Source organism: Eumetopias jubatus, unplaced genomic scaffold (assembly GCF_037043125.1).
Source record: "Eumetopias jubatus isolate StellerSeaLion01/CBP00866 unplaced genomic scaffold, mEumJub1_p1.0 scaffold_13, whole genome shotgun sequence".
NCBI classification, from domain to species: Eukaryota; Metazoa; Chordata; class Mammalia; order Carnivora; family Otariidae; genus Eumetopias; species Eumetopias jubatus.
In genome coordinates this window covers 67,955,834-67,969,435 of record NW_028274819.1, presented here as the reverse complement: position 1 = coordinate 67,969,435, position 13,602 = coordinate 67,955,834, and the positions used below count along the sequence as shown (strand labels likewise).

General features: G+C 41.5%; 1 pseudogene across 1 annotated transcript in view; it reads right to left on the bottom strand.

Annotated features, from left to right (window-relative positions):
- Positions 1-253: 253 nt before the first annotated feature.
- Positions 254-13,602, bottom strand: part of LOC114226633 (non-selective voltage-gated ion channel VDAC3 pseudogene) — a 28,944-nt pseudogene continuing 15,595 nt past the window's right edge. The window contains exons 3-4 of the transcript XR_015766697.1: positions 12,115-12,367; positions 254-1,423 (exon numbers count right to left, since the gene is read on the bottom strand). The product of XR_015766697.1 is annotated as a non-selective voltage-gated ion channel VDAC3 pseudogene (transcript). The remainder of the gene's footprint in view (positions 1,424-12,114; positions 12,368-13,602) is intronic.

Genomic DNA, 13,602 nt, shown 5'->3' with positions numbered 1-13,602 from the left:
TCATGAAAAAGTGGTGTGGGACATGCAGGACGTGATGTACAAACTGGAGGATCGGGTCATTTCCTTTGTAACATGACACTACATTGTCGCTGAGGAACACATTTAAAATAACCCTGCGGAACTCAACTGAAATGTGGCACAAATATGACAACTTCCAGGCATGCCTTCAAGTACCTCTCTTAGGATGGACTTGCGATCTCTAGAGTTCAGTGTGGGGAGGATTATAATTCTTTGGAAGAATAAAAGTTCACACTTTTGAAATTTCACAGAATTTTAAGGCCAAAACATAGTGGGTTCTCTTCACCTCCAGGGACAAATCGAATGCTTTACTCAAAATCACATTAAGCTTCTAGTTCAAATCCCAACCCAACCTTGTGACCTCCTGCTTTGAAGTTCTTTCCGTCGATTAAAGCTGATAGGGTCAGTTTGACACCAGGTTGAAGGGTCTGAGTATAACCCAGTCCAATCAGGCTGGCATTATTTACTTTAGCAGATAGAGAAGTTCTACAATCTAGCTTGTATTTAGCAGTGATGCCAAAATGGGTATTGTTACTGCCAGCCGTCCAAGCAAGATTTATTGACGTTTCAGTCTTCTCATTAACCTTCTGGTAGATAGACCCTCCAAATTCAGTGCCATCATTCACATGAGTGTGCAGCTAGAAGTCTGCAGCCTTATAACCCAGGGTGAGATTATTCTGTGACAGTTTGGATTTGGCTGTGTCAAAATTCATCTGATAGCCAGCAAGCCAACCCTCAAAGGCTAACACAGCCTAGCCATAGATGGTTGGTCCAGAAAAATCTATATCAACATTACTGCCAAGACTGAAACAATCCCGTTTATAAGAGGCCTTCAATTTTCCACTCTTCTTTCCTGTGTTCGGTACAACTATGGTATCAAGAGTCAGTTTCAACCCTTCAGCCAACTTATTCTCCAAAGAAATTTCTGTTCCGAGAGTATTGTCTGTGTTCCATTTCTGGGTGAAGGTAAGTCCATAGTTACAGACCTTATATTTGGTCTCTAGGTTGCCTGACGCTTTTCCTGTATCAGTGTAAGCATGACCAGAAGTAGAAAATTCCACTCCACTACAGGACTTGGTTTTCAGATCTATTTTAACCATGCCAAATCCATATCCTTTATTGAAGACATCCTTGGCGGCCTTTCCTAGGTCACAGTAAGTCGGTGTGTTACACATATCTCCAACCAGAGGGCCTGTCTCCGTTCCGCCAGGGCAACGCTGAAGGTCTTCTTCCTGGGAAATGTTTTGAAATTCAGCTAATTTTGAACTCTATTCTTTCTCTCGGGGGGAATATTTTCCGTGCAATGGAACTTGTATAGTATGAACTTGTCCTGCAGGAACAGTCTTCTAGCACGTGGTTGTTCCTATCAGCGTATCACAATAGGCATGGTTTTACTCCTCTTTTCCTGAAATTAACAAGACGTTCATTGTAATGTATGAATATCAAAAATTGGCCAGTAACTTTGGGGCAGTTTTCAAACACAGTTGAGTAAAATACAGAAGACTAGTAGGTAAGGAGAAATTAGATTATTATGGGAAACAAGAAAAAAGAAGAGAAAAGAACAGTCTAGTTTAAACGTGCCTTCCTTACAGCCTCTATGCAATGAAATGTGGTAATTTGATCCCCATTGATTTTTTGCACTAGTAAATAGCCCCAAATTGCCTTTTGTATGAATTATGTTATAAGAAATGTGTAATTTTATCAGAGAGTGCTTAAAGGTGGTCTTAAAAAAAAATAGGGATCTTTTTAAAATTGAGATGCCTATAGAGTGTAAGCACCTTTTAAAAAAATTACATATTTATTTTCCTGACTGTGCAAATAATATGCACATACTGTAGAAAGTCCAAAGAAGAAACTAAAATTTATGCATATGCTCAAAATCCAAAGATAACCACTGTCTTCCTCTCTCTCTCCACCCCCCGACACAGAAAAAGATCAATCTATTTTAAGGTCTATGGTTAAGATCACATCATTCATCATAAACTTTCTCCTAAATCATTAAGAATTTTTCATTAAGATTTGTAGATGATCTTTCATTTTATTTTTCAGTACATTATATCCTCCCCCTCCATTTTAGTTTAGAAGACATTCATGACATTTAAAAAGAACTTTTAGATAAAAATTATTCACAATCTTATTAGTTTAGTACAACTACTCTTTTTTCCTACATTTTCCTTTTCAGAGCTGAAGCTATTTTGTATTCTATTACATAGTAAATATCTCTGAATTTGACCATGGAACCCCTTCTTTAGAGAATATTTTATGGTAGTGGTTCTCAAAGTGTGTGCCCTGGACCAACAGCAGTGTCATTGGGAATGCTGTTGGAAATGCAAATTGTCAGGCTCCACCCCGGACCTACTGAATCAGAAACTGGGAGGTGGGGGTGGGGGTGGGGCGTGGGGAGGGAAGGGGCAATCTGTATTTTTTTACAAGCTATCCAGGCAATTCTGATGCTCACTAGAGTCTGAGAACCACTGTCCTATGGGATCAACAATCTGCATGCAGAACACCCTTTGGGAAACAATTTGCAAAATTGCATTTCTGACTAGTCTCTATATTTCCTGGAAGGAAGATAAAAATTGCTGGTTGCCCCTGTTCCCTTAAGGGTAGAATAAGGATATTCACTGCCTCCCGGGATAAGGATTGAGTAGGATAATGAGTAAAAGTGTTTTGTAAACTAGGTGGTAAAGTGATATATAGATATTAGTTATCGTTATGGTGACCTTGAATTTCAGCTGAAGGATTTATATCACTAAGCTCTGGGGAAAGCCAAGTGGAATGTGGACACAGATGGTCCTTAACTTTCACATATTCAAGTTTTCTACAAGTCGATTTTCACACATTATCTATGCCACCCCTAAAATGCCTTTCCCACACCGAATTGGGAATTTCCTACAATTGCAATTTAACGAGCAATTTGAGGTATCCCATGGCTGCACCACCTGCCAACCCACAGCTCTGCTTTGGCAGGGTCACATCTTTTCCTATTTCAGAGTTTTTGTGCATATCTTATTGCACTCAGCCATTATGATTTACAAAGAAAACAGGAGGAAAACAGTAAGCAACACAGTACTCGGCCATGTTTAGTTTTTCTTCCGTTTCTCTGGCAGTCTTAGGCTATGATTGTTTGGGTTTTTGTTTGATGCATGGGATAACCTCTCAAATAATCTCCTACTGACACAAATTTGTATTTCTTTCAAGTTCTCCTCTGCTCCCAGAGTTATTTCTGCTTCCTCTGGTCGTTTGTTCATCTTGTTCCTTCTTAGTCTTGACGTCTGGTGATCCCCAGATGCCTGGGAATCCCTGGTTGTCTGTTCATATTTTTATGATTTGGGGGACTGGCATGGGCTCCCTCTACAGCTGCTGGGACTCGTTTCCCCCCATGGGTTCTCCCCAAAAAGGCAGGGTGGCTGTGATCTTCACTTAAGTGGGTAAGACCTTGACCAAGAGACTCCACTCCAGGGACTTGGACATGGAGAAGACAGGCTGAAGACACCTTACCCTCTCGGCTCTCACCTCCTGCTCTCATTGCCTGGCACTGTTGGACTTCAATGAATTTTTCACCTCAGCAAAGATGACTCAGATATTTTATTCCTTCTGAGTCCATTTTGGAATTTTTTATTTATCTCTCTTAGCCCTCTATCCCTCCCCCCACCCCCCACATCACTATCCCTCTCCACACTATTTGAAGGGATATTCTCTTAGGGGTTTTATCTCAGGGTTTAAGCCTTCTGCTGCTACTGGCCATGGTGGTGCTGATGGTGGGGTCAAAGACATGACTGGCTTTGCTACTCTGAATGCTGGTCTATAATTAATTATATTGTCATTAATGATCCCGATAATTAAGTATCTCAGAGCCCCCTACTGCTCTTGACTTGTAGTCATCCTAACTCTGAGCTGGGAGTTTCTTTTAACCGTTTTCTTTCTGCTCTGATCTATTTTTTATAGATTTCTCTAGAACGGTAGTTCTCCAGTTATGGTGCCTGAGCTGACAGCATCAGCAAAACCTGGGAACTTGTTAGAAATGCAAATTGTTTATCCATAAGACCACTGATGAGCATTTGGTGGTTTCTAGATTTTTGACTATTACAAATAAAGCTGCTGTGAATATTATTGTACAGATGTTTCTGTGGACATATTTTTTCATTTCTATTGGGTAAATACCTAGAAGTAGAAATGTAAGACAAATCCAATCTGATGCAATCCAAGAATTCTTCATAGCTATGATCTAGTAATGGTACAGTGTTATGGATTTATTCTTTTTATGGTTGCCAGATAAAATGCAGTAAGTCCAAAATACTTCATTTAGGACATATTTCTACTAAAAAATTATTCTTTGTTTACCTGAAATCCATATTTAACTGGGTGTCCTGTATTTTTCAATTTTTTTTTTTGCTAAATATGCCCACCCTAATTCCTTTTTATTATCATGTATGTTATTTTAAGACCTTTGGAAGGTAGAAGAAACAAGATTTACTTGTATGATCATTCCACCATCTTAATCCAAGATAGAAACTTGGCAGAAAACTGATAGCCTCATAATCCATTTATTAGTCTGTTCATTCCAATGCAAAATATGCTGCCCAAACCAGTGAAAATTTACCATCAGAAAGTCCTCCTTCCTAACACGAAATCAATATCTTATGTCTGCAAAATGTCATTTCAAGTAGGCTAGGAGCAGAATTTTGAAGTAAAAAATTACATTAGATAAGAAATTCTATGGCCTGTCACAATTCCAGACTTCAAGCTCTATTACAAAGCTGTAATCATTAAGACAGTATGGTACTGGCACAAAAACAGACACATAGATCAGTGGAACAGAATAGAGAGCCCAGAAATGGACCCTCAACTCTATGGTCAACTCATCTTGGACAAAGCAGGAAAGAATGTCCAATGGAAAAAAGACAGTCTCTTCAACAAATGGTGTTAGGAAAATTGGACAGCTACATGCAAAAGAATGAAACTGGACCATTTCCTTACACCACACACAAAAATAGACTCAAAATGGATGAAAGACCTAAATGTGAGACAGGAATCCATCAAAATCCTTGAGGAGAACACAGGCAGCAACCTCTTCTACCTCAGCCGCAGCAACTTCTTCCTAGACACATTGCCAAAGGCAAGGGAAGCAAGGGCAAAAATGAACTCTTGGGACTTCACCAAGATAAAAAGCTTTTGTACAGCAAAGGAAACAGTCAACAAAACCAAAGACAACCAACAGAATGGGAGAAGATATTTGCAAATGACGTATCAGATAAAGGGCTAGTATCAAAAATCTATAGAGAACTTATCAAACTCAACACCCAAAGAACAAATAATCCAATCAAGAAATGGGCAGAAGACATGAACAGACATTTCTGCCAAGAAGACATCCAAATGGCCAACAGACACATGAAAAAGTGTTCAACATCTCTCGGCATCAGGGAAATCCAAATCAAAACCTCAATGAGATACAACCTCACACCAGTCAGAATGGCTAAAATTAACAAGTCAGGAAACAGCAGATGTTGGCGAGGATGTGGAGAAAGGGGAACCCTCCTACACTATTGGTGGGAATGGAAGCTGGTGCAGCCACTCTGGAAAACAGTATGGAGGTTCCTCAAAAAGTTGAAAATAGAGATACCCTACAACCCAGTAATTGCACTACTGGGTATTTACTCCAAAGATACAAATGTAATGATCCAAAGGGGTACGTGCAGCCCAATGTTTATAGCAGCAATGTCCACAATAGCTAAACTATGGAAAGAGCCAAGACGTCCATCAACAGATTAATGGATAAAGAAGATGTGGTATATACATACAATGGAATATTATGAAGTCATCAAAAAATTGAAATCTTGCCATTTGCAACGTCAACAGATGAATGGATAAAGAAGATGTGGTATATATATACAATGGAATATTATGCAGCCATCAAAAATCGAAATCTTGCCATTTGCAACGACGTGGATGGAACTAGAGGGTATTATGCTAAGCAAAATAAGTCAATCAGAGAAAGACAGGTATCATATGACCTCACTGATATGAGGAATTTGAGAAACAAGACAGAGGACCATAGGGGAAGGGAGGAAAAAATGAAACAAGATGAAACCAGAGAGGGAGAGAAACCATAAGAGACTCTTAATCTCAGGAAACAAACTGAGGGTTGCTGGAGTGGTGAGGGGTGGGAGGGATGGGGTGGCTGGGTGATGGACACTGGGTTGTATGTGCTATGGTGAGCGCTGTGAATTGTGTAAGACTGTTGAATCACAGACCTGTACCTCTGAAACAAATAATACATTATATGTTTTAAAAAAAAGAAGAAGATAGTAGGAAGGGAAAAATGAAGTGGGGGAATCAGAGGGGGAGATGAACCATGAGAGACTATGGACTCTGAGAAACAAACTGAGGGTTTTTAGGGGGGGATGGGTCAGCCCAGGGATGGTTATTAAGGAGGGCATGTATTGCATGCACCACTGGGTGTTATACGCAAATAATGAATCATGAAACACTACATCAAAAACTAATGATGTAATGTATGGTGACTAACATAACATAATAAAATAAAATTTAAAAAAAGAAATTCTATTGCCTGTATTTAATGTTTAATTTGTGTTTTGAACATTTTTAACAATCACATATATTGTATTAACATTCAGGTTTCTATTTTCAATCCAAGATTAAAACATTTATAACATCTACTAGGGACATTACCTTTTTTTTTTTTTAGCTCTTGAGGATAAAAATCCCCACATAATACATAAGGCTATTGCTTGATTTTCATATATTAAACTTTTCATGTACGTTTTCAGAAACTCATTAAACACAAAAATAGACCTGCCTCCAAAAAATGTAATGGGCAGAAAAAAAAAAAAAACTTAGATGTAACCATTAAACCCTTGGGCTAGAAAAAGAAATATCTAGGTGTTTTATGAGCTTTCTAGAAAGCTTAACCAATTTTGTTTCCCTACCATTTTCTTTTTGTTTTACCAGATAAAGCATGCTGGTGTTGTTAGTTCTCCCTTAGCAGTTATGGATATTATGAGATTATTATACATCCTGCCTATGAATATTTTGGACTCCAGTTCCTTTGTCCTGTAATTTTTAAAATATGGGCTCCTTCTACCCCACTGCTTTGGTATAATCTCTTGTGGTGAGTTAGAGAAAGGACACCACCCTGGCTTTGAGGCTTCTGGCAGAACATTAGTCTTGTCTGGCTGTGGTTACCACTAGGTTATTGCTGAGAAATCATGTCAAAGGCCTATCCCCAGTTTGGGTTTTTCCTATGAATTAAATACTATTAGTGGTTTTAGTCCATTCATTGTTCCCATTTGAATAAAATAAAAACTCTTATGCAACAGGATTTCTGGGGGTGGTGGGAAAAGCTTTAGGTCCAATAAAGGCCAGGTTGCTCTCTGCATAGACTGGATTTACTTCTGTTTTACTCAGCCATTCTCTAGAGAGGCAAGAGAAATTCTGTCTCTAAATGTTCTACATGGTTTACATGGTTTTCATATCTGGTAGAAACATTAAGGATAATGATAATAATGATCAGAATGTACCATATACCAGGTTAAGTACTAGTGTAAAAACTTAGCATGTCTATCTTGCTTGATAAGAGTCATAATCACAACCAGTATCATTTATAAGTCCCATCTATAAGCCAGGTGCTTCACCTACATTATTCTATCTCCACAACACCTTTCTGAGAGAGGTGCTTAGAGATCAGGGAATCGAGGCACTGACAGTTAAGAAGTATGTCTAAGATTATACAGGTGGCAAATCACAGAACTGGGATTTAAATGCAGACTCTCGGGCCTTTTTCATATAATGCAGTCGAATCGATTTTTATACTTAAAAAAGCACTTGGTCACTTATTACTTTATTTCACTTTGACAAGAAGATAGTAGTATCTCCACGTTAAAAGTAAGGAAAATGAGACATGAAGAGGGTCAATGGCCTGACCAACTTCACACATGAACGGCAGAGTTGGTCCAGAGTCCCCATTTCTGGCCATTAATGCGATACCTTTCCTGCTGTTCACCCACCCAATGACCGGGTGAGTTCATGTTAAGAGAGCACAGTTTTAACCCCTGCACTCCAAACAAACCTTAAGAGGGTCATCATCCCTGAATTCCTAGTTCCCACATAGGCATTGTTTTATACCTAGTCTAATCACGGTAAGGAAAGAGGCAATATCCAAGAACCCAAAGCGCCTTAGTTTGTGCCAGCAAACATTGATCTTCAAAGATAGAGTTCTCAACAGTTTTACATTCCAAACCACACTTCCCAATAAAAATGATCCTCCAGAGCAAGTTCCAAAGTAAGCTCCAGGCCTGGATCCCAGGTCATGAGTTCTATGGGAGGGCGTCATCCACAACCCACCAGAAATTTGGCACGTTGTTTAGACAACCCGTCTCCATCAAGCTGCCTTTGATGGCAAAGCCAGATGGGCTTCTCTAGGCACCAGCTGACCTCCTCCTGCTCACCTTCACAGGGCTCTCCTCTTCGGTTGCCCTTTCCCCTCCAGCTCCTAGAGCCCTGCACAAATGCTCCTCTTTGCCAAGAAGATACATTGACTCAAATGATCAGATAACTATGCTGATCATTTTTCTTGGCCAATTAATGCTGTGTCACTTCAGGTCTCTAGAAAATTTCCTCCAACTACTTGACAGCCCTATCCACTTACAGAGTTCTTAAAACCTAGATGCAGGTTGAGCCCAGATTCTAATTTCAAATCTCCGTTGGCTCGCGCTTGGGATATGTTCTGTCTTCCATCTCCAGCTGGCCCACTGTCATGCCCTTTCCTCTGGAACGAAGACTTCCCCACATTCATCTCCATATTCCTCACACTTACACTAGTGGAATTTATAGCTTGCTAACTCAGCCTTGCCCCAAAGAGCAAGCAAAGGGGAATTTGGTTCAGGGCTCACCTGCTAGGCAGAAAATAGTCAAAGTACCAATTTTTGACCTTTTTGCCTAAATTTTCCCTCCTGTATCCTTTCCCCATTGGAAAGACTTGCCTGCTAGAGGTCTCTGCTTAACTTTTTCAGCATCCAGCACTTGACTTGAACACTGCCTTATTAAGTTTCAGAAGAAAAAAAAAAGGCCTACAGAAAGTTTGTGGAATCAGACCTTTTTCCTGCTCCGAAGTATTCTTCAGCAGTCTAGTAGGAGGTGTTTTTGAAGATGCGTAGACTCTTGCAGGCCACCTCAGTGTCCTTAGGTTAATCACTGCCCATGAAATGACCTGTGAAATTGGGTAAATTTCTACTCCACCGCACCGAACAGTAGCATGGATGACCCTAAGAGCCCCCCTGACTTCTTAGAGTTCTCGAAAGCAACTTAAACAAAGAGAAGACCTCATCGAGTCAGGGTCCCCTCAGCCATTTCCTGTGTTACAGAAAGCAGACACTTGGACTCATTTACTCATTCATTCAACAAACACTTTTTTTTTGTGCCCTGGCTCAGGGCCAAGGATGAGTTATGCTGAGGGTACACCAGGGAAACACAAAATAACAATCATCCCTGCCTTCAAAGAGGCCCAGAGCCTCAGGAGGGACTCACGCCTCAAGCCCCATTTCTATTCGGGTGGCTTGACCCCTCCTGACCTCCTGACCAACTACTGAGGGCTGGGAAAGAATTGCCCCCCTCTTCTCATTTAATCCCTCATCCCCATTGGCAGGGGGAGTGAAGTAGAGACTGATTGGGTACAAGCTCCCCTCCCTTCCTCGTGTTCATCATTTCTTAACCTCTAGTCATCTCAGTTACCTTGTCCATAAAAGAGCAGGTACTATTTCTTGTCTACTTTGTAGGGGTGTTAAGATGACTAAGAATCACATAAGTGAAGTGCCTAGCACAGAGCGATTGCTCAAAAAACAATGGCAGCTACTTTCATAAGAAATGGAAAGAGGTACAGTAGTTGTCCCATAAGTCGTAGCTATTAATATGGTAGTTCTTTGTCCTCAATCCAAAACTTCAAGGGCTGATCCATCAAGGTGAGGCTTAGTGGATGGCGGTGGAGGATTAGTTTTCCCTGGCTCTTTTCTCAGCCTCCATCAGGTAAACCCTGTTTGTACAAGCCTTTCTGTTCTGTCCTCAGGAGCTCAAGGTGTCTCTGCTCCTCAGGAGCTTAGGGTGTCTCGGCTCCTCAGGCAGGCCACGTTCTACCTGCAGAAGCTTCCTGTGCAGCTAGGGGTCAAGCAGTTGGCAAAGTCAAGCCAGCCAGCTGCCGTGAAGTGATACTTCTGAAGGAAATCCTGGGTCAGCCCTGCGAGGGAGTTGTAAACTGCAGCCTGGATTAACCCAGGCTGTTCATCAGTGTGTCTCAGCTTCCCATCCTCTCGGCCGGCTGGGCCACTGGGCAAGAACTCTAGGACTCCCCGGTGCCCAGAACGGACAGAGGGAACAGTGGGGATTCCTGATCCGGACAAGCTCTCTTTCCCAGAAAACGGATTAAGTGTGTCCTGACAAAATTCACTCTTCATCATTCTTTCCTGGGGAGTGAAGTGGGTGAGAAAAGAGACCTGAACCACTCATTCCTTCCCCGCTTAAAATTCCCTTCAAACCACTCCATGCACTTTGCATCTGAACAAGCCATCTGTGGATCTACTGCCATCAGATGGGTCTGTGTTCTTGGTAAAATGAGGATAATAATGCCAACCGTAGAGGGTTGCAGTAAGAAGTAGTGCTTTTCACACGTGAAAGCACTTACCCAACTGTGTGGTCTGTGATGAGTACAGAATGCATGCTAGGATTGCCTTTTTCTAAAGAATTGTGTAAGGCAGTATTGCGCAGGGTGAGGAAAACAAGCCCACACGTCTCTCTCAGAGCTCTCTCGCTGTAGAGGTGATCAAAACCTGACTCAAAGTTGATTAGAAGAAAAATAAAAGGAATTCACTGGCTCATGGAATTCGTAGTGGTGGCTAGCCTTGAGGCTCAAAGGAGGTTTTCAGGGCTCTTTTTCTCTCTCTCTTAGCTGGCTCTGCTTAGCTCTAATTCTCTTTGCTGTTGGCCTCATTCTCTCCTGCCACAAACAGCCTCTCACCATGTGGGAAGGAAGACAGCCATGGAAATCATGATCCAAAAGGAAGAGGCACATGTTCTCTCCCAGTGTCCACGTTTTAAATCTCAGGCATGACTTCGGCCTTTTGTGGGTCACGTGCCCCTTCCTTGGACTAGGAGTCAACAAACTATGACCCACAGGCCAAATCCAGCCTACCTCCTGCTTTTGGACAGTGTGTCCAAAATGCTGTTGTCATTTTTAAATGGGGGGAAAAAAGCACAAAAGAAAAATAACATTTTCTAATACCTGTAAATTATATGAAATTCAAATTTTAGTGCCCATAAATTTCAGTTTTACTAGACACACCGCAGCCATTCATTTACATATTGTTTATGTCTATTTTCCTCTACAACAGAAGTGGAGTAGTGGTAACGGAGACCAGATTGGCCCACAAAACCTAAAGTATTGCTATCTGCTCTTTACAGAAAAATTGTGCTGACCTTGCCCTAGACCAGTCATGGTAAACAAGAAGACAGGACACTCTGGTGGGATCTGAATCATGCGCCCACACCTAGGAGACAGATAAGGTAAGATAAGTAGTAATACTTTATACTTGTTGAGCACTTAGAGTGTGAAGCAATGTTATTAGCATTTCATTTGTATTAGCTTACTTAGTCTTTATAATAACTTTTATTATCCCCATGTGATAGACAAAAATACTAAGGCACAGAAAGGTTAAGGAGTCTGTCCAGAACGACATAGCAAATAAGTGATAGAGTTGAGATTTGAACCAAGCCATTTGGCTCCAGAGCTCACACACTGGCCACTGTTCAGGTCTGTTCTAGCCAAACAATGTGGGATGGAGAGTAGGGCAGTTTTGTGGGTAAAGAGGGGTGTAGGGGAGAAGAAACAACGGATAACTGCAGCAATGTCAGATCACTATGGGTTCGAAAAACTTGTACTTAACTTCCTAGAACCTCAGTGTTTTTTTGCTTTTTTGTTTTATTTTGTTTTGATCTAGTGTGAAGTGGTGTGAGATCTGCCCTTCGGGGTGTTAGTCATGGTGTTTGCTTACATTCATGGATTACTTACTTTGGGCTAATCCTACGTACTTTGTGGATGTTGTCTCATTGAGGAAGCCAAAGCTTTGACAGGTTACACAGGTTGCCCAGGGGTGCACGGCATCCTGATGAGAAGACAGGTCTGTCTGACGCCAGGGCTGGGGCACATAGCCATTACACCACACTGCCTCCCATCCCAGAGGATGAAGACAGATCAGCTCTCAAGTGGACATAGTAGAGAGCCTGACACATTGTAGGCACTCCATTCAGGTTAGTTTCTTCTCTTCCTCTTTCTTGACTTTTCCTATTCACAAAACAGAGAGGTGTATGAGCAAGGAATCCATATGTATCCTTTGGAAGAACATTTTAAGTAAAATAAAAACAAAATCTCCCTTTAATCAGTCTTGCTGTCAAAAATGCAAAGCAAAAATAGTAAAGGTTCAGAGAAGGGCAGTGAAAATAATGTGTGGCATGCATGGCAGAAGAGCATGCCATGAAAAGAGGCATTCCAAACCCGAGGATCATTTCATTTGGAAAGGCAAGCTCCCAGAGGCACGGTGTTTACAGTATCACAAGCTGACGACAGGTATAGGAAACGCTAATCAGGACCTGGTATTTACTTTTCCCCAAAAATACAAGAACCAGACTGTTTAACGCATTGTATAATAGCCGTGTCACCTTCCACTTTGGAACACTATCAAAGTGAGCTCTACCCTCCCTTCCTACTGACTGTGGTGCCAAGCCACACCTCCAGCCCCAATCAGTACACAAGACACTGCGCTCTACACGTACTATTCAGTATCGCGGTTTGTAGCTGGAAGGTGTTTTGGGGCCAGGCAGATCAGCCTCCCGTGTTATACACGAAGTGCAAGCCCAGTAAGGTGAAATGGTTTGTCCAAATCTGCAGGGTGAGCTCATGGCATGTCTAGATTTAGCTGGGCCTTGCAACCGGTCAGAGGAACTGGACTGAGGTCCTGGCCAGACCTAGATGACCTTCCTGAGACTCAGTATCCTCATTTCTAATGTGGGTGGAAGATCAAATCGTGAAAGTAGCCTAATGCTCAGTTCAGTATATCATGGCTTACTGCTCAGTTTAGCACTTTTTCCTCTGTCCGTTCTGCTCCTTCGAATAGCCTTATGTAGGAAAAAGAGTGCAATGCTGGACTGTTGAAAAAAATTGGAAGATGCAGCACCCCCTCCCCCTCTTGACTTCCCCCCACCAACAATAAAGTCCAAACTTCAAAAGAAACACACTTGCAAATGGTAGCCAGTCTCAGAGGCCTTTCCCGGAGTGGAACCCTGCAGTCAGATACTGGCCAGGGCAATCCTTGAACAACTTGGTTACAATCCAAGCCTGTTTTCAGTGGGGAATAAAGTTCATGTTTTGGAGACAGTATCCTTGACTTTTTTATCCTGTTATTCAAATATTTCCTAATAATCTTCAGCATTTATACACTCAAAAGACCTTGAAGGAAAAGGATGCAGGGCTCCAGTCTTTTTTCCTTCCTTTTGCTAATGAATAGATGTTTTCTTTCTGAA